Source organism: Schistocerca americana, chromosome 2, assembly GCF_021461395.2.
Source record: "Schistocerca americana isolate TAMUIC-IGC-003095 chromosome 2, iqSchAmer2.1, whole genome shotgun sequence".
Classification (NCBI taxonomy): domain Eukaryota; kingdom Metazoa; phylum Arthropoda; class Insecta; order Orthoptera; family Acrididae; genus Schistocerca; species Schistocerca americana.
Genome location: NC_060120.1, coordinates 1,006,278,526 through 1,006,303,768, shown reverse-complemented (window position 1 = coordinate 1,006,303,768; position 25,243 = coordinate 1,006,278,526).

The following is a 25,243-nucleotide window of genomic DNA, read 5'->3' as shown; positions in this document are numbered from 1 at the left end:
TGGTGTGGGGAGCGATCTCCTACACTGGCCGTACACCACTGGTGATCGTCGAGGAGACACTGAATAGTGCACGGTACATCCAAACCGTCATCGAACCCATCGTTCTACCATTCCTAGACCGGCAAGGGAACTTGCTGTTCCAACAGGACAATGCACGTCCGCATGTATCCCGTGCCACCCAACGTGCTCTAAAAGGTGTAAGTCAACTACCCTGGCCAGCAAGATCTCCGGATCTGTCCCCCATTGAGCATGTTTGGGACTGGATGAAGCGTCGTCTCACGCGGTCTGCACGTCCAGCACGAACGCTGGTCCAACTGAGGCGCCAGGTAGAAATGGCATGGCAAGCCGTTCCACAGGACTACATCCAGCATCTCTACGATCGTCTCCATGGGAGAATAGCAGCCTGCATTGCTGCGAAAGGTGGATATACACTGTACTAGTGCCGACATTGTGCATGCTCTGTTGCCTGTGTCTATGTGCCTGTGGTTCTGTCAGTGTGATCATGTGATGTATCTGACCCCAGGAATGTGTCAATAAAGTTTCCCCTTCCTGGGACAATGAATTCACGGTGTTCTTATTTCAGTTTCCAGGAGTGTATATTTTCATTATTATCTATGTCGCATTAAGCCGACTCAGCACCAGCGTTTTGTGTAAAAGCGGATTTTACGTCCAACTATAGATCGCTCAGTTGCCACAAAGGTTAAAACTTTCACAAAACTGCTGGAAGAACATTAATTAAATGTATATGTCTACGTTCTTACTAAATATGACCGATTCGCACAAGTTTGAAACGCAGTAGGGGAGCTCGTAAAAAAACAGAAGCGTATTTCTTGCACATACAATCCGAAAGAAACAAGATTTTTTAAAGCGTAAGAGAGCAGTTTTATTTATTTTATTCCCTTTAAACCGTTAATCACATTCACTTCACGTAAGGACGAATTTTAAGTGATATATTTAGCTTGACTTTAAAACATCGTAACCCAACAAAGGGTAAAGATTACTGGATTAAAAAAAAAATTCGTTATGACTTCACTCATTTACCTACCTTTATGCAAAGATTGAACCGATTTGTACCAGTTTAAAGCATACTAGTGATGAGTTTCAAAATACTAGCAGAAAAACGTGTTTTTGCACGTAAAATACAAACGACAGTGACTGGTTTCGCACGTAAAATCCGATCAGTGCATTTACAAATGGTATCATTACCTGAGCAGTAATTTCAGTCATAATAAAATCTTTTTCAAAAACAGTTAATTGATACGCTTAATTTGCCTGGGCTTCAGCTCCTGGTGCTCTTTCAAACCTTCTTGATGTACTACAAATAGTTACGGAAAGATTGATGTTCGTTTGGCTATACAAACAGTCGCTGGTTCGCGCTAAACGAAAAACTTCTTACCAGATGTTCCTAGCTCAAATAGGAACCGAGCACCAACCCTCTCGTCTTCCCCCTCTTCCGCCCTCCCCCCCACCCCCTGCGGACACACACTCACACACACACACACACACACACACACACACCGCCCCCCCCCCCCTCCACACACACACAGATCCCGGTTGTGCACGCGACCCTTACATACATAATAACGATTTACCTTTAGTCTTGACCAAAACTTTACTTTGCTTTTTCTGATACACAGAACTGCGATTCAAGTATACGTTGAGAGAAAACACATAATGCTTTGCTCCTGTTAAATACAAACCATTACTAAACTACAAGCACATTGCTTCACCCGACAGCATTAGTTTCTTACTCCTTTTATACATGTATTCTAGTGTTGTCGTTATCATTACTGCCAGTGGATGTAATTTCATGTGCACCTTCTACGCTTGCCTGCCAACGTTTATTTTTATAATGTATTCTGGGGTTAGTTAAATTTCTTGTAGTTAGTACTTCGTCTTTATTTTTCCAAGCGCATGACGTTACTTTGTCTACTGTATCTCATGTGACCCCTCATCTAAATCTCCACTTCGCGTTACATACTTCGTTTTCCTTTCCCTAAATCCTTAGCCGACTCAGCTGTCACCTCATACTTTTCAGTATCGTAAACGATTGACCTTATTCATAGCAAACACCGTAGTCGATTGGCCGACTCACCTGTCACCCACTAATTATCTTTACTTCGCAATTAACCTCATTGGCAGGACAATCCCTTCCCCATATAATTATTGATTTCGGCCGAAACCACATCAGTTGAATAATTCATAATCTACAGTACAGCATTTATTTACTTAGTTTGACACAACCTTAAGTTCTTTATTATCTCGAGATGACATACAAGCTGTTTCTTTGTTGGTCCAGGTAATCCTCCATCCTGCTTTATTTGTAATACGCACTAACGTGCTTTAGCGCAGTCCCCTTCTGCTGCTTATTCGTACACTCTAAGACAAAAAAGCATCACGAAGGAATTATCTGAACAGCCCGGAAATAGGTAGACATGACGTACATGTAGAGACAAACAAATTATTAAGATTTGAGAAAAATTGGATGATTTATTCAAGAGAGAGAGAGAGAGAGCTTCACAAAATGAGCAGGTGAATAACGCATTGGTCCACCTTAAGCAAGCAGTTATCCGGCTTGATATTGATTGATAGAGTTGGCTGGATTTCCTTCTGAGGGATTTCGTGCCAAATTCTGTCAAACCAGGGCTTTCGATCGTTAAAATCCTGAGGTCGTTGGTGAGCCCTGCCCATAACGCTCCAAATGTCCTCAACCGGGAAGTGATTCAGCGAACCAGCTAGCCAACGTAGGGTTTGACAAACGCGAAGACTAGCAGTCGAGACTCTCGCATTGTGAAGGCGGGCATTACCTTGCTGTAATGTAAGGTTGGTTTGCCATGAAAGGCAACAAAACGAGGAGTCGAATCTCGTAACCGTAGCGCTGCGCTGTAGAGATGCCATGAATGACAATCAAGGGGTCGTGCTATGAACAGAAATGGCACCCTAGCTCATCACTCCTGATTTTTGGGCCATATGGTAGGCTAGAACAGGTTGGTAATCTTCAGCACTAGTCTTATTTCATCTCACTGACTGGAGTAGAATTGACTTCACTGATGATCCTTGAAGATATGTCTGGAGACTGCCTGGACGGCGGTGGTTTACCACCTTTTCAAACTGTCTGACAGCCAGGACTGATGGTCTCGGATGTCATTTCATTTCAAATCAGGACCCTGTTGGTTGTCATCCATAGGCACTCTTACAGCACATTAGCCCCGTTTTGTTACCCTTCATGGCAAGCTCTTCTGGGCTTACATTTCAGCCAGATGTTTCCCGCCCCGCACAAGGGGACAGTTTTTACTGCTTGTCTTTGTGCTCGCCAACTCTACCACGGTGAGCAACATCACCGGATCTCTCCCCAATTGAGAGTCCTTGGAGCATTATGTGCAGGACCCTCCAACCAGTTCGAGATTTTGACGATCTAACGCACCAGTTGGACTGAATTTGGCATGATATCCCTCAGAATGACATCTAACAACTCAACAACCCAATGCAAATCCGAAAAACTGCTTTCAAAAGGGGCAGAAATTTACCAGTGCGTTTTTGTGTAATTGTAATCATTAGTTCATTTGTACATGTATATCACATCTATCGATTTCAATGAAATTCCTTCGTGATGCGTCGTTTTTCTGTCATAGAGTTTATTATTACACCACATAATCTTATTTCTCACATATTACATCACAATAAAAATGTTCAAATGTGTGTGAACTGCTAAGGTCATCAGTCCCTAAGCTTACACACTACTTAACCTAAATTATCCTAAGGACAAACACACATACCCATGCCCGAGGGAGGACTCGAACCTCCGCCGGGACCAGCCGCTCAGTCCATGACTGCAGCGCCTCTACTCGCTCGGCTAATCCCGCGCGGCCCATCATAATAGCCCTGGTACTTCTCATATACAAAAAACAATGTATATCTATTCTTGTTGTTTGACTTAAATATAGTGTGAGCGTTTCTTAAACCAGCGTTATATTGTGTTCTTTTGTCTTTGTATCTATGAGCCCTTGCGGTACGGTGTACCTACGTACTGTCAAATAGCCTCTGTTCATTTATCTTTGCAAGTGCTTTGCACACATTTTTTCAGTGAGTCACTTATGGTCACTTAATTATCACTTCTGTACCTGAATTTTCTCATTTTAAGATAGCTGAAGTGAAATCAGCAGCCAAAATCACATAAAATATTTTTTTTCTGTTTAACGCAACTGATTTCAACAGACTTTGCTTTGATTGTTACGTCTTAGAACCTTTTTGTTGTAACGCATGTTCATTTTACGCTAGCGTCATACACAAGAACTCAAGTGCATAAATGTCGTTGAACAATATTTTTAAAATTGAGTTATCAGCTAATTTCGGCAATGAGTCTTTAGAAAGCACCTGAAATAAACCAACGTGGAAGAGAGTCATATAATTGCATGTCACGTATGTGTAAATAAAGCATTCCATAACTCACATTTAATTAACGAGATTTACAGTAGGGTAACTTTTCTTACATTCGCTGTCTCATGTATTACATATTGTGCACATGATATTTTTGTGTCACCTGCATATAACCAGAAGTCGTACTTTATCGCCACATACTCGAAGTACTGCAATGTGACAACTGAAACAGCTGTTATGATGTTGTAAAACATGCACTTTCTTCCAAACATTAATTCATTGTAAAGAATATATATACCTTTGTATGTATTTTATTGTATGTTAACCGGGGACCTAGAAACAACGGAGAGGCCCCGTCCCCGCCGCAGTCGCAGTGGTCCACAACCCCACGACGACTACCGCAGTCCACTTCACACCTCCGCCGCCCCACACCGAACCCAGGGCTATTGTGCGGTTCGGCCCCCGGTAGACCCCCCCCCCCCAGAGAACGTCTCACACCAGACGAGTGTAGCCCCTACGTTTGCATGGTGGAGTAATGGTGGTGTACGACTACGTGGAGAACTTGTTTGCGCAGCAATCGCCGATATAGTGTAACTGAGGCGGAATAAGGGAACCAGCCCGCATTCACCAACGCAGATAGAAAACCGCCTAAAAACCATCCACAAGCTAGCCGGTTCACCGGACCTCGACACAAATCCGCCGAGCGTATTTGTGCCGGGGAACAGGCGCTCCTTCCCGCCCGGAAGCCGTGCGTTAGACCACACGGCCAAGCGGGTGCGCTATATACCTTTAAGTGAACTTTGGTCACAGATTACTTAGCAAACAATACTTCAACCAAGCCTGGCACTTCTGCAATAAACGTAAAGTAATTCTACATAACTTTCGATAGTTAACAATGTTTGGAGGTAGGAAAAAGAGCAGAAGGAAAGGTTACAGGAGAATGTGGCATTGGGACAAGGAATGAGAGAGGAGAAAGGCTAACTAAATTCTGTAAAAAATTTCAGCTACTAATAACGAATACTCTGTTCAAGAATCACAGAAGAATGTATACTTGGAAAATGGCAGATGATAGGGGAAGGTTTGAGTCAGATTACATCATGGTCAGACAGAGATTCTGAAATCGGATAGCTGATAGTAAGGCGTCACCAGGTGCAGTTATGGACTCAGATCACAATGTGGTAGTGATGATGAAGGTCTCTAAGGCTACAGTTACAGCAATAAGGAATAGTTCAGTAGGTAGTACACTTGAAGAATAATAAACTCTCTAACAAGAGCAAACACAGAAGTTGGAAAGAAATACAAAGGTATAAAGAAGGTAACTGCGAAGAAACCGTGGGTAACAGAAGAAATACTTCGTCTGATCAAAGAAAGAAGTAAATACAAAAATTTTCAGGGAAACAGGACTACAGAAATACAAGTCGCTAAGGAATGAAATAAATAGAGAGTGCATGGAAGTTAAGACGAAATGGATGCACCAAAAATGTGAAGAAACTGAAAAAGAAATTATTGTCAGAAGGATTGAGTCAGCATATAGGAAGTCAAAATACCCCTCGATGAAATTAAAAGCAAGGATGGTATCATTAAGAGTGCAACTGGAATCCTGCTGTTAAACGCAGAGGAGAGGGCGGATAGGTGGAAGGACTGCACTGAAGTCGTCTCTGAAGTGAAGATTTGATAGAAGAGACAGGGGATCCAGTTTTAGCATTAGTTTAAAAGAGCTTTGGAGGACAGATCAAATAAGGCGGAAGGATAGATAAATTCCATCAGAATTTCGAAAATCATTGGGCGAAGTGGTAGCCAAACGACTATTCACGTTGGTGTGAAGAATGTATGAGTCTGGCGACATAGCACCTGATTTTCGGAAAAATATCATGCTAGCAAGGGGAAAACTGGAAGAGCTTACAAGCGCGAGAATCAGTTTGAGAGCTCATGCATCCAAGTTGCTGACAAAAATAGCATACAGAAGAACGGAAAATTGAGGATGTGTTAGATGACGGTCAGAAAGGCTTTAGAAAAAGGTAAAAGCACCATATAGGCGGTTCTGGCGTTGCGGTTCATAATGGAAGCAAGATTAAAGAAAAATCAAGACACATTCATAGGATTTTTCGACGTGGAAAAAGCATTCCACAATGTAAAATGGAGCAAGATGTTCGAACTTCTGAGAAAAATAGCTGTAGTGACAGACGGGTAATATACAATATATACAAGAGCCAAGAGCGAATAATAAGAGTGGACGACATAGAATGAGGTGCTCGGATGAAGAAGGATATAAGACTGGAATTTATCCTCTCGCCACTAATGTTCAATCTGTATATCGAAGAAGCAATGATGGAAATAAAAGAAATGTTCAAGAGTGAAATTAAAATACAAGGTCAAAGGATATCAGTGATACGATTCGTTGATGACATTGCTATACTGTGTAAAAGTGAAGAAGGATTACAGAATGTGTTGAACCGAATAAATGGTCTAATGAGAGTAAATCGAGGATAGACGAAAGTAATGAAAAGTACCGTAGCAGAAATGAGAACAACGAGAAACTTTATTTCAGGACTGATGGTCTCGAAGTAGATGAAGTTAAGAAATTCTGCTACCTAGGCAGCGAAACAACCCATGACAGACGGAGCAAAGAGTGATCAAAAGCAGATTATCCCTCTCAAACAGGGCATTACCGGCCAATAAAACTGTACTAACATCAAACATAGACGTTGATTTGAGGAAGATATATCTGAGAATGTACGTTTGGAACACAGCATTGTATGGTACTGAAACATTGACCGTGGGAAAACCGGAACAGAAGAGAATCGAAATATTTGAGATGTGTTGCTACAGATGAATGTTGAAAATTAGGTAGACTGATAAGGCACGGAAGGAGGAGCTTTTGCGCAGAATCGGCAAGGAAAGAAATGTGTCGGAAACAATGACGAGGAGAAAGCACAGGATTACAGGACATCTGTTGAGACATCAGGTAGGTACTAGAGGTAGCTGTAGAGGGCAAAAACAGTAGAGGGACACAGAAATTGCAGTACATCCAGTAAATAACTGAGGATGTAGGTTGCAAGTGTTACTCTGAGAGAAAAGGTTGCCACAGGACAAGAATTCGTGGTAATCCGTATCAGATCATTCAGAGGACTGACTGATGATTGAAAAAAAAGAAAAAACCTCCTGGACCCAGCCACCCTCCAGTGCCCTTGGTAAAACTGTGCTACGTTTTAATATTTTCCTTAATACCCTATAAGTTCTACCTTGGACAGGCATCTCAAATGTTTTACTTTCACGCTGTGTCTCAAGAGACATGGGGTGGTTTAATTAACGACTGATGGCCGGTGATTCATCTCGTATCCATTTTGTATCTCAACATCTTGCTGGTTTGAATCAGTGTTGCACGCTGTAAAGAGCGGAAGCCCTAGCCATTCTACATTTTTCGATTACTTAGTACATGGTTTTGTTGGGATTCTCTGTACCACTGTGTGCATCTATTTTATAACCTATCTTACATCCAGGAACTTTACTGTTTACTAACTATTGTGTTGATGGTCCTCATACTACCAAATTACCCGTTCTTTGTCAGCTAATTCATATCCTATTTGCATGTATATGCTTTAACTATTACAGCACTCAAATTTTTAATTGCCTGTTTACAAAACACTTACTTGTAATTTTCTTTTATCGACCAAAATTTCGTGGCATCCACGGCAGGTTAACCAAGTGTCTTCTCAAATGCAATACTCAGTGAGCTATATTTTTCTTTTATCGACCAAAATTTCGTGGCACCCACGGCAGGTTAACCAAGTGTCTTCTCAAATGCAATACTCAGTGAGCCATATCACGTGATTCAGTGTGCAGCAGTGGGCGAATGGTTAAATTAGATGCAGGCAATCCGTGGTATCAGGTCATCACTCCAATGAACCACCACCGAAGCTATCCCTGACATGATGCGAGTATGATGGCAGGTATAGGACACCCAAAGATAGCAGCTTGTGAGTGGTATAAGACAATATAAGGTATAGGCTTCTTGCTACTTTCATTCGCTGCTATCACCCATGTTGAACTGCCATAGCAGCTTCCATCTGCACAAGTCCACTTCTGTTACCAGACTGTAAGTCACAGGTGTATAACAGCAAGGTATTAAAGGGACTAGAAGGGCAGCCTAGATGGTTCGCATAACTCCCCAATGATCAGCTTCCATGTCACACCTACTTTTGTCTCCTCCCCTTAGTTCTATAGCTATTTTCTAAGCCAATAGAGTGAAGTATAAATGGTGGTAAATCCGGAAATTGGGTGTGTAGTGTTACTCTGTTGCATGAGGCGTTATTGCCAGATTTCACACTATATTTAGGTTATGATTCCAAAATTAGATCAATGGCTATAATGTAAGACCCACTATGAAAACGTAACTCCCTCTAAGTTTGTCACCCTTATTTCAATGGTTAAAATTTGTCACCCAAGATGGTCATCATTTGTATTTAGTCTTATTCTAATTAGTAACATTTACGATCCAAAAATTTCTGCCACAACAGAAATATAGCACAGTATATCTTTACATCACCTTCATCTTTACCACTGTAATTTACAACTCAGTAAGGACTCAAGGAATCCCTATCTTAATTGGTATAATTTGTGGCTCAGTGACGCTCTCAGTATGACATCACAATCAGGCTCCCCAGGCTAAGTGAGGTGCCTTAATATTACAGTATATGCTTGAAAAAGGGAGCCCGCATCTCGTGGTCGTGCGGTAGCGTTCTCGCTTCCCACGCCCGGGTTCCCGGGTTCGATTCCCGGCGGGGTCAGGGATTTTCTCTGCCTCGTGATGGCTGGGTGTTGTGTGATGTCCTTAGGTTAGTTAGGTTTAAGTAGTTCTACGTTCTAGGGGACTGATGACCATAGATGTTAAGTCCCATAGTGCTCAGAACCATTTGAACCATTTTTGAAAAAGGGAGGAAAATTAAAATAATACAAGCCAGTATTACATGAGACGATCAAAAAGATTCTGTTCGAAAGATGCTTCGTTTAGAATGTCTGTAAGGAACCCAAGAAGTGATACTCGCCTGGAGAGAGAGCAGGACTACAGCGGTGCTTCTCGAGTGTCTCCCACTTGCGTTGTCGTAACTGCTGCATACGATATCTTGTGTAGAACCGCGACCAGTACGGAACTTGGCGTACCTTCCAACAACGCACGTTTCCACAATGCGGTTTTTGACAGACATGCTGTCCCATACACGTTCTTCGTTCTCTGATGGATGTCGACTGCTGTTTTTTCTTCGGCAGCCAAGAAAACTTTTGTCTCGTTTCGACGCGTTTCTTAATAATGTTGCCGTATTTTACGTTTCCGCTTTTTCTGCCTGCATGACGGAGAGACACAAGTGCCACACTGATCCCTTGGTTACATGTCAGTGAATCAGACTCTGATGCATACCTGCAACAGTCACACTCATTGCATATATACTGCTGCAATGCCCTCAGACTGAAAATTTTTGATCATCTCATCATATGTTAAAATCTCACTTCACACAGAAGAAATCGCTAGTTTACACTAAGTAGATGTATACAAATTACGCTGATTTCATACACTGAAACGCCAAAGAAACCGGTTTAGGCATGCTACTCAAATACAGAGATATGTAAACAGGCGGAATAAGGCACTGCGGTCGACAACGCCTATATAAGACAACAAATGTCTGGCGCAGTTGTTAGATCGGTTACTGCTGCTACAATGGGATCTTATCAAGTTTTAAGTGAGTTTGAAAGTAGTGTTACGTCGGCGCAATAGCGATGGGACAAAGCATCTCCGATGTAGCAATGAAGAGGAGATTTTCCCGCACCACCATTTCACAAGTGTACCGTGAGTATCAGGAACCTCGCAGAACACCAAATCTTCGACGTTGCTGCGGCCTAAGAAAGATTTTTCAAGAAAGGGACCAACGACGACTAAAGAGAATCGTTCAACGTGACTGAAGTGCAACCTTTCCGCAAATTGCTGCACGTTTCAGGGCTGGGTCATCAACAAGTGTTAGCGTGCGAACCATTCAACGAAACGCCATCGATATGGGCATTCGGAACAGAAGGCCAACTCGTGTATTCTTGATGAGTGCACGACACAAAGCTTTGCGCCTCGCCTGGGCCCGCCAGCACTGACATTGGACTGTTAATGACTGTAAACATGTTGCCTGGTAGGACGAGTATCGTTTAAAACTGTATCAAGTGGATGGACGTGTGCAGGTATGGAGACAACCTTATGAACCCATGGACCCTGCACGTCAGCAAGAGACTATTCAAGCTGGTGGAGGCCCTATAATGGTGTGGGGCGTGTGCAGTTGGAGTGATATGGGACCCCTGATACGTCTAGATACGATTCTGACAGGTGACACGTACGTAAGCATACTGTCTGATCGCCTGCATCCATTTATGTCCACGGTGCTTTCTGACAGACTTCGGTAATCCTAGCAGGACAATGCGACACCACACACGTTCAGAATTACAACAGAGTGTCTCCAGGAACACTCTTATGAGTTTGAACACTTTCGCTGGCCACAAAGCTCCCCAGACTATTGAGCATATCTGGGATGCCTTACAACGTGTTGTTCAGGAGAGATCTCCACCCCCTCGTACACTTACGGATTTATGGACAGCCCTGCAGCATTCATGGTGTCAGTGTCCTCCAGCATTACTTCAGACATTAGTCGAGTCCATGCCACGTCTGTGTGCTCTTGTGGGCCCTACACGATATTAGCCAGGTGTACCAGTTTCTTTGGCTCTTCAGTGTATTTGAGAATTACCGCATGTATTTTGTTATGTGTTTATGGTATCACCATTGCCACTCGGGTAGGATATATATAATTAAGTGTGCGTCCCCTCCCGCCGGAGGTTCGAGTCCTCCCTCGGCCGTGGGTGTGAGTGTTGTCCTTAGCATTAAGTTAGTTTAAGTAGGGTGTAAGTCTAGGGACCGATGACCTCAGCAGCTTGTTCCCTTAAGAATTCACACATATTTGAATATTTATAACTAAGTCTGTGTTGTGAAGACACATAGTGTGGGACGGCGTTTCTTGCGAACAACTAAGTGACCTTGTCTGCACTTTGACGATGCTGGCCTCAGAGGCGTCTGCCAAGCAGTACTGCCAGACGCGTGGGTAAACAAACATTAAGTGCTCCCTTACACCGCAGCAAAACCTCTCGTCTTGCAGGCGACCAGAGCCAGCAGACGTAAGGAGAAGTTGTATGTCTTAAACATGCTCTAATTTCATAGCTAGTGCGTTAGATGTACATGAAGCCCTGGAACACTTTCAACTATTTATTGCACAAGAACTAAATATTGTTCAGATGTCATACATATTGCATTTTGAAGAGAAGCACTCAATGTTGTTGTTGTTGTTGTTGTTGTTGTTTTTTTTTTATTTTTTTTTATTTTTTTTTTTTTTTTTTTATTATAAGCATTCCATACGCGAACCATGAGTGACCCGGCAGACTTCAATACGGTAATCGAACTCTTGACATACCCGTCTCAGCATGGCATCGTCGACTAAGGCAGTCGCTTGCCGTATTCTCTCCCGGAGCCCTGCTACATCACGTGGTAGAGGCGGTACATACATCAGATCTTTAATGCGCCCCCAAAAAGTCACACGGAGTAAGATCTGGTGAATGGGGAGGCAATTTCATGAAACAGCTGCTCCCTTCTGTAGCACGGCCGATCCATCGATGCGGCAGCTCCTTGTTTGCGACTAGCGCTGACTGTCGGAAAATTACCAAACTACGTTGTGGCCTCGATTTTTATGTATAGGTTGCATACAGAATTGTTCACCTATCATAAATATTTTTATTTCATCCAGGACCAAGAAAGGTGGCGAGCCACCAAATGGAATCAGATTCCCCATGAACTATGGACCTTGACGTTGGTGGGGAGGCTTACGTGCCTCAGCGATACAGATAGCCGTACCGTAGGTGCAACCACAAGGGAAGGGTATCTGTTGAGAGGCCAGACAAATGCGTGGTTCCTGAAGAGGGGCAGCAGCCTTTTCAGTAGTTGCAGGGGCAACAGTCTGGATGATTGACTGATCTGGCCTTGTAACACTAACCAAAACGGCCTTGCTGTGCTGGTACTGCGAACGGTTGAATGTAAGGGGAAACTACAGCCGTAATTTTTCCCGAGGGCATGCAGCTTTACTGTATGGTAAATGATGATGGAGTCCTCTTGGGTAATACATTCCGGAGGTAAAATAGTCCCCCATTCGGATCTCCGGGCGGGGACTACTCAAGAGGACATCGTTATCAGGAGAAAGAAAACTGGCGTTCTACGAATCGGAGCGTGGAATGTCAGATCCCTTAATCGGGCAGGTAGGTTAGAAAATTTAAAAAGGGAAATGGATAGGTTAAAGTTAGATATAGTGGGAATTAGTGAAGTCCAGTGGCAGGAGGAACAGGCCTTTTGGTCAGGCGAATGCAGGGTTATAAATAAAAAGTCAAATATGGGTAATGCAGGAGTCGGTTTAAAATGAATAAAAAATAGGAATGCGGGTAAGCTACTACAAACAGCATAGTGAACGCATTATTGGCCAATATAGACACGAAGCCCACACCTACTACAGTAGTACAAGTTTATATGCCAACTAGCTCTGCAGATGACGAAGAAATTGAAGAAATGTATGATAAAATAAAAGAAATTATTCAGATAGTAAAGGGAGATGAAAATTTAATAGTCATGGGCGACTGTAATTCGGTAGTACGGAAACGGAGAGAAGGAAACATAGTAGGTGAATATTGATTGGGGGGAAGAAATGAAAGAGGAAGCCGCCTGGTAGAATTTTTCACAGAGCACAACTTAATCATAGCTAACACTTGGTTCAAGAATTATAAAAGAAGGTTGTATACATGGAAGAACACTGGAGATACTAAAAGATATCAGGTAGATTATGTAATGGTATGACAGAGATTTAGGAACCAGGTTTTAAATTGTAAGACATTTCCAGGGGCAGATGTGGACTCTGACCACAGTCTATTGGTTATGAACTGTAGATTAAAACTGAAGAAACTGCGAAAAGGTGGGAATTTAAGGAGATGGGACCTGGATAAACCGATTAAACCAGAGGTTGTACAGAGTTTCAGGGAGAGCGTAAGGGAACAAATGGCAGGAATGGGGGAAAGAAATACAGTAGAAGAAGAATGGGTAACTTTGAGAGATGAAATAGTGAAAGCAGCAGACGATCAAGTAGGTAAAAAGACGAGGGCTCGTAGAAATCCTTGGGTAATAGAAGAAATGTTGAATGTAATTGATGAAAGGAGAAAATACAAAAATGCAGTAAATGAAGCAGGCAAAAAGGAATACAAACGTTTCAAAAATGAGATCGACAGGAAGTGCAAAGTGGCTAAGCAGGGATGGCTAGAGGATAAAATATAAGGATGTAGAGGCTTATCTTACTAGGGGTGAGATAGATACTGTCTACAGGAAAATTAAAGAGACCTTTGGAGAAAAGAGAACCACTTTAATGAATATCAAGAGCTCAGATGGAAACCCAGTTCTAAGCAAAGAAGGGAAATCAGAAAGGTGGAAGGAGTATATAGAGGGTCTATACAAGGGCGATGTAAATGAGGACAATATTATGGAAATGGAAGAGGATGTAGATGAAGATGAAATGGGAGATATGATACTGCGTGAAGAGTTTGACAGAGCACTGAAAGACCTGAGGCGAAATAAGGCCCCGGGAGTAGACAATATTCCATTAGAACTACTGACGGCCTTGGGAGAGCCAGTCCTGACAAAACTCTACCATATGGTGAGCAAGATATATGAGACAGGCGAAATACCCTCAGACTTCAAGAAGAATATAATAATTCCAGTCCTAAGGAAAGCAAGTGTTGACAGATGTGATAATTACCGAACTATCAGTTTAATAAGTCACGGCTGCAAAATACTAACGCGAATTCTTTACAGACGAATGAAAAAACTGATAGAAGCCGACCGCAGGGAAGATCCGTTTGGATTCCGTAGAAATATTGGAACACGCGGGATTAGCCGATCGGTCTAGGCGCTGCAGCCATGGACAGTGTGGTTGGTCCCGGCAGAGGTTTGAGTCCTCCCTCGGGCATGGGTGTATGTGTTTGTCCTTACGATAATTTAAGTTAAGTAGTGTGTAAGCGTAGGGACTGATGACCTTCGCAGTTAAGTCCCATAAGGTTTCACACACATTTGAACATCTTCTTATTAACTGACCTACTGGAACTGATGGAAATGTGGGAAAATGGAATTGCAGTAAGCCCACACCTTCAGACATGTGTGTACAAGTTACTAGCTGCCAAAGATAGTATCAGTTTCTTTGCAGTGTTGATACGGAAATCGCAGCTCTCTGACAACGGCCACTTAGCGAAAGAAAGCAAACATCTCAAATTTTTTAATCAGGACGAACATTCCGAGAAACATATTTGTCGAGTCTTGTAGCCTCGAACATCATTGGAGTGAATGACGACGAATTTAGAACAACGGCTTTTCCTACCTTTTCTTTGTAGCTGAAATTTTAATGCACGAAAGAGCAAGAGCCGTGCTGCAACTAGTAGAATTAATCGAAAGCTAAAGAAATCCCATGCGTGTATATACAAAATACAGTGTTGCTGTATGGAAGCTAATGCTTCCGTTACACGGGCTAGGACACTAGTGTCGTCTGGGTGTGGATGAGTGTTAGTGAGCGACATGGAATGAGATACACTGAAGGAAAAAAATAGAGAGAGAGAGAACAGCGAGAAGGAGTTGTGTGACATAAATGAAAGTTTCTGGATCTGAAAGCTAATGTCGATTCCAGTTTAGCACTGGTTGCATAACAGTGGCGCTAATAGCGCCACTATGAGGATGCAAATCGGGATTTCCTTACATGCAAGGTGTAACGGCCGTGAGCGTTGTTACATTTGAGGTGGTACATGCTATACATATTCTCGAGTCAGAAACATACAAATTTACAATACACACATCAATAAATATAGACTCATGCTCATAAATTAAGTATAATGCTGATAGAAGCGGACCCCAGGGAATATCCGTTTGGATTCCGTAGAAATATTGGAACACGCTCTGGTGGGTGGTTTACGGGTTCAAATCACCTCGGGGTGTGACCATGCGGTGCATCTGACCTGCGGTCGTCGCACGGTGGCGCTGGCGGCAGTCCACATACGCAGAGGTGTGTTGGTGCATGTCGGGGTACTGTGCAGCAAGAAAGTGTGCAAACGTTTTCAGACGTGCTAATGGCGACTGCATGTTGAAAATGACTCAAAGAACACACATTGATGACGTTATTATGGGTAGAATACTAGGGTGATTGGAGGCTAGTCAAACACAGCAGGTCGTAGCACAGGTCCTCCTTGTGCTACAATGTGTGATCTCACGATTATAGCAACGATTCCAGCAGACAGGAAACGTTTCCAGGCGCTACAGTACGAGACGTCCAAGGTGTACAACACGACAAGAAGACCGTTATCTCACCATCAGTGCCCAAAGACGGCCACGAAATACCGCAGGTAGCCTTGCACGGGACCTTGCCGTAGCCACTGGAATAGTTGTCTCCAGACACACAGTCTACAGACGACTGAACAGACATAGAGAAACAATTAAAATCGCTCAAAAGAGGAAAGGCCTCTGGACCTGATGGGATACCAGTTCAATTTTACACAGAGTACGCGAAGGAACTTGCCCCCCTTCTTGCAGCGGTGTACCGTAGTTCTCTAGAAGAGGGTAGCGTTCCAAAGGATTGGAAAAGGGCGCAGGTCATCCCCGTTTTCAAGAAGGGACGTCGAGCAGATGTGCAGAACTATAGACCTGTATCTCTAACGTCAATCAGTTGTAGAATTTTGGAACACGTATTGTGTTCGAGTATAATGACTTTTCTGGAGACTAGAAATCTACTCTGTAGGAATCAGCATGGGTTTCGAAAAAGACGGTCATGTGAAACCCAGCTCGCGCTATTCGTCCACGAGACTCAGAGGGCCACAGATACGGGTTCACAGGTAGATGCCGTGTTTCTTGACTTCCCCAAGGCGTTCGATACAGTTCCCCACAGTCGTTTAATCAACAAAGTAAGAGCATATGGACTATCAGACCAATTGTTTGATTGGATTGAGGAGTTCCTAGATAACAGGACGCAGCATGTCATTCTCAATGGAGAGAAGTCTTCCGAAGTAAGAGTGATTTCAGGTGTGTCGCAGGGGAGTGTCATAGGACCGTTGCTATTCACAATATACATAAATGACCTTGTGGATGACATCGGAAGATCACTGAGGCTTTTTGCGGATGATGCTGTGGTGTATCGAGAGGTTGTAACAATGGAAAATTGTACTGAAATGCAGGAGGATCTGCAGCGAATTGACGCATGGTGCAGGAAATGGCAATTGAATCTCAATGTAGACAAGTGTAATGTGCTGCGAATACACAGAAAGATAGATCCTTTATCATTTAGCTACAAAATAGCAGGTCAGCAACTGGAAGCAGTTAATACCATAAATTATCTGGGAGTACGCATTAGGAGTGATTTAAAATGGAATGATCATATAATGTTGATCGTCGGTAAAGCAGATGCCAGACTGAGATTCATTGGAAGAATCCTAAGGAAATGCAATCCGAAAACAAAGGAAGTAGGTTACAGTACGCTTGTTCGCCCACTGCTTGAATACTGCTCAGCAGTGTGGGATCCGTACCAGGTAGGGTTGATAGAAGATATAGAGAAGATCCAACGGAGAGCAGCGCGCTTCGTTACAGGATCATTTAGTAATCGCAAAAGCGTTACGGAGATGATAGATAAACTCCAGTGGAAGACTCTGCAGGAGAGACGCTCAGTAGCTCGGTACGGGCTTTTGTTGAAGTTTCGAGAACATACCTTCACCGAAGAGTCAAGCAGTATATTGCTCCCTCCTACGTATATCTCGCGAAGAGACCACGAGGATAAAATCACAGAGATTAGAGCCCACACAGAGGCATACCGACAATCCTTCTTTCCACGAACAATACGAGACTGGAATAGAAGGGAGAACCGATAGAGGTACTCAAGGTGCCCTCCGCCACACACCGTCAGGTAGCTTGCGGAGTATGGATGTAGATGTAGATGTAGATGTAGACATGTTTATTCGCCCGGAGACCTGCAAGGTGCATTCCACTGACCCCTGGTCACAGGAGAGCCCTTAAAGCCTGGTGTCAAGAACACAGTACATGGTCATTGGAACCGTGGTCCCAGATTATATTCACAGACGAGTCCAGGTATAGTCTGAACAGTGCTTCGGATTTTCATCTGGCGTGAACCAGGGACCAGATACCAAACCCTTGATGTCCTGGAAAGGGACATGTATGGAGGTCGTGGTTTGATGGTGTGGGGTGGGATTATGATTGGTGCACGTACACCTCAGCATGTCTTTGACAGAGGAACTGTAGCAGGTTGGGTTATCGGACGTCATTTTGCACCAGCATGTCCGCCTTTTCAGGGGTGCAGTGAGTCCCACCTTCCTCCTGATGCATGATAACGCACGGCCCCACCGAGCTGCCATCGTGGAGGTGTATCTTGAAACAGAATATATCAGGCGAATGTCGTGGCCTGCCTGTTCTCCAGACCTAAACCCCATCGGACACGTCTGGGATGCTCTCGGTCGATGTATCGCTTCACGTCTTCAGACCCCTACGATACCTCAGAAGCTCCGACTCGCAATGATGCAAGAATGGGAGGCTATACCTCAGCGGCTGCTCGACCACGTGATCCAGAGTATGCCAACCCTTTGTGCGGCCTGTGTATGTGTGCATGATGATCATGTCCCATATTGATGTCTGGGTACATGCACAGGGAACAGTGGCATTTTGTAGCATATGTGTTTTGGGACGGTTTTCTCACCTTATCACCAATACCGTGGACTTACAGATCTGTGTCGTGTGTGTTCCCTATGTGCCTATGCTATTAGCACCAGTTTTGTGTAGTGCCACGTTGTGTGGCACCACATTCTGCAATTATCCTTAATTTGTCTGCGTGAGTGTATATGGGACGTGGAGAGTTGATGTTAGTCAAGATTGTCTTTATGGCGACAAAGACGCCATTATCAATACGGCACTGAGTTTTAACGAGGTCGTATAATAGGGCTACGGGAAACTGCATGTTCCTTCTGCAGAAGGACTTGGCAGGAATGTAGCCACTATACATAATTGCTGGCAGCGGTAGTCGCTAGAATGCACAGTCATAAGAAGACTGAGCTCAGGAGGGCCGCATGGCAGCACTGAGAAGAAAGACCATCGGGTTCGGTGTATGGCTCTGGCACACGTATTGCATCTGCAGCCGAAATATGTGCAGCTGTTGGCAACATCGGCTACTTCACCATCGATTACCTCAAAGACAGCTCCTAGCCATACGCACTGTAACATGCATTCCACTGAGCCAAAATCAGCGCCATCTGCTACGTCAGTGGCGTCTGGCGAGACCTCATTGTAGGGTAGGATGGAGGTCTTTTGTGTTTACCAATGAAAGGTGCTTCTGCCTAGGTGCCAGGGATGGCCGCGTGTTGGTTAGAAGCAGGCAGGCTGCATCCTGTCCGTGTGCTAGACACAATGTCATAGTCTGGAGTGCGATTTTGTATAACGGCAGGAGCACTCTCTTGGATATCCCACTGACTGGAAATTTGTACGTCAATCTGGTGATTCGACCTGCACCCCAGGAAGTCTTTTCCAACAAGGTAACGCTCATTAACATACGACTGTTGTGACCCAACACGTTGCCTTGGCCTACTCGATCACCAGATCTGTCTCCAATCGAGCACATAGTGGGCGTCATCAGACGACAAATGTAGCGACACCCTTAGCTTAACCGTCCCTGTAATGGCCGACCAAGTGCAAGAGGCATGTAACTCTATGTCACAAACTGACATGCAGCACCTATACAACAGAAAACATGCACGTTTGAATTCCTGCTTGCAGCATTCTGTCGGTTACACCGGTTATTAATGTACCAACATTTCACATTTGAAATAACTTATCTCGCGCTTACATTAACCTACGATCTTGCAAAGTTACTCACTTGAATATTTTATCTGGACAAATGTGTTCCCGAAATTTCATTGTTCTACAATAAGCATTTTTTGGTGTTGGTGGCTTTTTCCGTTAGTGTATAATGGGATACAAATTACTGCAGCATTCCATTATATCGAATATGCTCACCAGGAAAATTCTGCGTCGACATAGGTAAAGAGAAATAAACATATCAAAAGAGATAACAGTTTTAAGCTAGAAATGTAACCTCACATTAACGTACATCAAAATACAACGCATTGTAGGTGGGACGCCAGGAAATGTGAAGGTCATTTTCTACAACAGTAAGTGGCGCCGGGAGCACGCGTTGTGTCGCTCCCCACTGAGATCAATCTACAGGAGTTATTCTCTTGTACCTGCACCTGTCACGAGCCTTCTCAGTCATCGGCAGGTGGCTGCCTGTTTTGACTCCACGCGGCTTCGTAATGTCGTTTCTATGCAAAATGACGTTGTAGTTGACAACATGTTGGCTCAGGAAAATATGCAACGGCAATTTTTGGCTGCGGATTATTTGTGCGTTCCGCAGGCGGCGTTTACGGATCCATCTTTACCTTGCAAATCTTTAATGGTTTATGTCATAAATCTTGATGATCGCAGGTTAGTCGTAATGGTCTACTTACAATACAGAGCAGTGTTATGGACATTGTTACTAATTACTAACATTGCCAGTGACTCTGAAATGTAGCCAATGCGCAAGCCAACAATCCTTTCGTCATTTGCTCAGTAAATTGAAATGCCTGACAGAGAGCAAAGTTCGTATTAAGTATAATCATTTGTTCTGGGCAATTCATTGTATTCCATACCAAAATCTCCAATTAAAAACTAGTGGCATAGGAAATGTTCAAGGCTGGACTAAGAGAAGCTAGGGTTTTTTAGTGCATAGTCCTCTGGAAGATAATGGATCCTAAAATAGTTAACATGTGTCTGTATTCTAGACTTTTTTCATTGTCTAAATTTTGTAAGGATTCAATTTTCACTATGTAACTCCTGCACAGAAACTTATGGAAATTAGGCAAAGTGTCGACTGGAGAATAGCTTTAAAAGGTATATATCCGTCGTGGCAGGATGGAGTATTGATTAGCTACTTCCTCGCGGTAAACTGGAACACTGCGATGCACAGATTATAGGGCTATACAACTGAAGCTGTTTTGATTTGTTTTAAAATCGACAGTGTCCTTAGTGGCGTTACCGTTTAATTTGAGGGTATGTCTAGAATTTGAAGCAGTGTTGAAATATTATGAAAAAATTTAGAGCTGCGTGTCTCTAACACCGCAGAAGTGTTCTCTTGTCTTTTAAATGGTTCTACTTTAAGGTATTTTTATTTTCAAACGGAAAACTCCTTTGGTTCAGACGAAGGTCCTGGCAATGTTGATAAAATTGCACGGACGCCTGTATGTCTTTGTTACTGTATTTCTCACATATCCTTGGAACGATGCTCTGAAGTTATTTAATTAAAATTTGCTGGCTTTGAAACGTATAGCGGAGCTAGTTTCATATATGGTGCAAGAAAAGTAGGGCAATATTTCATTTGTAACATTACTCTGGCAGGACTATTCTCTAGTTATTTCGTTGTAGACACTCGTTACTGTAATTGTTACTTCGACTTATTCTGCGAATTTTGAGGCCCCTTTAAACAATTTTTGAATTTATGAGAGCCAGCAGAGAGCATGAATCAGCAAAGGCTAAGCGTAGAGGTTGGCAATGCAGTGTATATAAACAGCCATTAGGTACTCCTATTCAATGAAAGTTAGTTAGTCGCGGAAATGACCGTTGATGGCTTATGCTCCATCCTACCTCTGATGTACCAAAAATTCACAATTTACACCGATTAAATTAAAAAAAGAAAACTGTATAAAAATAACCTCTCTAACCCATGCCCTCTAGTAGGCCTAAGGATCAGGAAGTCTTCAGGAGTAATATTTAATTCTAAATGTACATACTGAGCACATAAGGATACTTGCATTGCCGTTCCAGTGTCTGGCGCTTCAGCGGCAAGAACAGAGAAGAACTTACAACGTTTCATTCTGTGGGCAATTTTCTCTTCTATAATATCACCACATGTTTTTACCATGTGGTTCTGAATACCAGTGCTCATGTTAAGTACGCTCTTAAGACCATTTTTAATATACTCTTGAAAAACTACATCGGCGCCGTGAAGTTGAAACTTCAATCGAGAGTAAATATTCCCATCACGTAATTCTCCGTCGTGTGGAAATAAATTCCAAGAGACGTGTTTGTCTCGAAAAGCCATTTCCTGCTTGGCACACAACATCACAATTTTCCTGCTGTTAGCAATGTTATGTCCATTTTTGCCGGCCGTGGTGGCCGAGTGGTTCTAGGCGCTACAGTCTGGAACCACGCGACCGCTACGGTCGTAGGTTCGAATCCTGCCTCGGACATGGATGTGTGTGATGTCCTTAGGTTACTTAGGTTTAAGTAGTTCTAAGTTATAGGGGACTGATAACCACAGCAGTTAAGTCCCATAGTGCTCAGAGCCATTTGAACCATTTTTTGTGCATTTTTATCTGTTCATCTGATCCACAAAAGACTTTATTATTTACATTTTACTTGATACGTTGTGTTTTCTTGACGAGAAAAATCTATCGCTTTCTTCCAGTTGGTGTATGGCTGTGTTACTAAAAATCCCAAATGTTGATGTCTACTTTTTCAGACAGTGTCTGGTTTAAAAAGAATGCAACATTTGGCTTGCAAAACGCTTCTTGTATGTGTTAATAATACGCGAATCACGAGCATACGAGAAGCAACTAGAAAAGTACGAGGTAATATATTTCAACAATTGTTCCTTACAGAAGTCATCAATCGAACATCGTCCACCTATCGTCCATCTAACATGCTACTGAAAACTGCTTCGTTCACTGTACCGTCATTTGAATCTGAATTAAGCTGAATGTATTAGTTTTCAAGTGGTTAAAAACGTTTTTTTGCATAAAAAATAGCGTAGAGATAACCGATTCCCTCCAGTCTCTTTTTATCCCGTTCACAACACTGAACTTAGTGCGTTAAACGTGGCCAGAATATAACATTAGGATATCAAATAGTCTTAACATTGAGCCATTAAAATTTTACGTTGAAAATTAGTGATGGTCGCGAGCAGATCGAAAGGTGCTACCAGATAAAGGAGATTCAAGGACGAGAAGGTAAAGTGGAACTATACTGAACTTTGGGCTACAATCAAGCTTCCAGGAAATCACGACGCTGCACCAGAAAGATGGAATCGTTCACTTTGAGTAACATGTAACAGACGCGAAGGAAATCTGTCCTTCAAATTGCCAGGAAATCCCAAGCACCGTCGGCAGCGGATCTGCATTCAAACGGCGGAACGCGCCGCAGCAGCTGCCCACGCTCCTCCGTCGTACAGACTCGGCCACTCGCCCGCTCCACACGTCACTGTCGCCCACACAGCTGATGCCCGAACTCACGCCCCAGCAGAGCGCGCACGCCGCAGTTAAATAGCCATCCGCCAAAGATCCGAAGAAGACAAGTAGGCATCGAAAATCGACTCAACGATCGGGATGACAATCGATGGAGACTGGTGCCAGCAGCGCACCAGCTCAGCGGTGTGCTTCAAATTCCTAAGAGAATTCTTCAAACCGTCAGGCCTTGAGAAAATCTCGCAGTAGAACTCCACTCTAAAAAGTCAGAAAAACGTTACGTTTAACCCAAAAGGTCAACAACAAAAAATTCATCTCGAGACAGATAAAAATTCGACACCACAGCATAGTCATAAATCCAAAATTCCTCTACGCAAGCGAAACACTGACACGTAACTGAAAGTACTATCTTGAAGAAATCAAGAAGGAAGAGATAAAGATCACAAGGTAAATTTTAGTAGCAAGATATAACAGTGATGGTTATTGGCTACAGTCACCGGCCGGTGTGGCCGTGCGGTTCTAAGCGCTTCAGTTTGGAACCGCGTGACCGCTACGGTCGCAGGTTCGAATCCTGCCTCGGGCATGGATGTGTGTGATGTCCTTAGGTTAGTTAGGTTTAAGTAGTTCTAAGTTCTAGGGGACTGATGACCTCAGCAGTTAAGTCCCATAGTGCTCAGAGCCGTTTGATTGGCTACAGTCAATCAAAACAACAGGAAAGTTTTCAAAAACCGAAACTGACACTAAGAAAAGGCGAATGAAAGTCTTTGGTCATCTCATGAGAGTACCAGAAAGGTGATTAACAAAAAGGATAACAAACTATATAGCATCGCTTACGAACTCAACATGTAAAAAAAAAAAACTAAACTCCGCACCTACAAGCCATGAAGGCTCAACGGTACCGACTTCACCGATTCCTGATATGGAGGGGTATGTGGTCAGCACACTGCTCTCCGTGCCGGATGTCAGTTTCCGAGATCGGGAACTCAGCATCTTGGCTGAATGAAATTCGAATGGACCTCAATACCGCAGACTTAAAACTAAGTCACATTTTAGAAAGGGAAACATTCAGACACAAAATAGATGAATGGGAGCAATGAAAAGAAAAACAGTACAGATAAAAGTGGACGGAAGAACGTAAAGATGCCTTCTCCGAAGGAATGAAAGCCTGTTGGATCAAAAAGAAGAACCTAACGTGGAACTGACTGCGTTATTTGTTTAACGCCTTCCACTTATTGGGAGAATTCGCTAATAATAATATCAGGTTAGCAGATGAAAGTTCAGCCCACCAGAGGCGACGGCCTTTCTCTTCTTTTGCCACTGCTTCTTGGAGATAATTTGTTTCCTTCTCTGGTCTTCGATCAGGCCGCTGTTCGATCAGTAAGGCCCGCAGATTCTCTTCGCTGCTCGACCAGGAAGATTGTAGATACTGTAACATTAAATGAGATAAAGATATATTCATGCAGTGGCAGAAAATAAAATTTGAATGATGGTAGCCGGCCGCTGTGGCCGAGCCGTTCTACGCACTTCAGTCCGGAACCGCGCTGCTGCTATGGTTCGAATCCTGCCTTGGGCATGGATGTGTCCTTGGGTTAGTTAGGTTTAAGTAGTTCGAAGTCTAGGGGACTGATGACTTCAGATGTTAAGTCCCTTAGTGCTTAGAGTTATTTGATTTTTGAATGACAGTAAACATCAAAAGAAAAAGAGAATATTTACATTCTTTTATTCCTCAAATTTCTGACCTCGAACTGCTGCAGAAAAAAACTGAACTCATCTTCTTTGCAGATTTTTCCCAGCTGCTTGTAACACCCACGAGATAAATTTTAGCTACAGTGCGACGAAAGGAATTTATGCCTCTAACAGTTATAAACATTATATATCCGACATAGGAAAAAACAGTGAAATAAAGCAATGACAAATATTAATTATTTACATAATACTTTTTGATGTAATTGGACATATCGATGTGTATCATACAAAGACAATGATAACTGTAAATTCACTTTATGACGTACGTTTGTCTTCCTTTGTTTTTACCTTTTGTTGGTTGGATTTTGTAGGTTGCGGACGCAAGACGCGTAACAAACTGATGTCTGTTAAGAAATTGCAATTATTTGTTAATTATTACTTGGGAATAGAGTTCATTAGTATTATAAATATGAGTGAATAATTATTTGTAACATTAATTCCTCTCTCAATATTCATTATCTGCGTTAATTATGTCTTTCCGCTGCAAGGAGCTCGGCAATTGATGATAGCGATTTGTATCGCGTTTTTGTCTGTGTTTCTTACAAAAGTATCAAAGGTTTTCTTGATGAAAATTAGTCTAAATAGTGCCCAATATGAAAGTAAAGTTTATAATCATTTCAAATACTTATCCTGTTAAAAGTAAATTTGCTCTAACAATAGAAAGTCTCTATTAATAGTCTGCCGCCATCTTAACAATTATATCAGT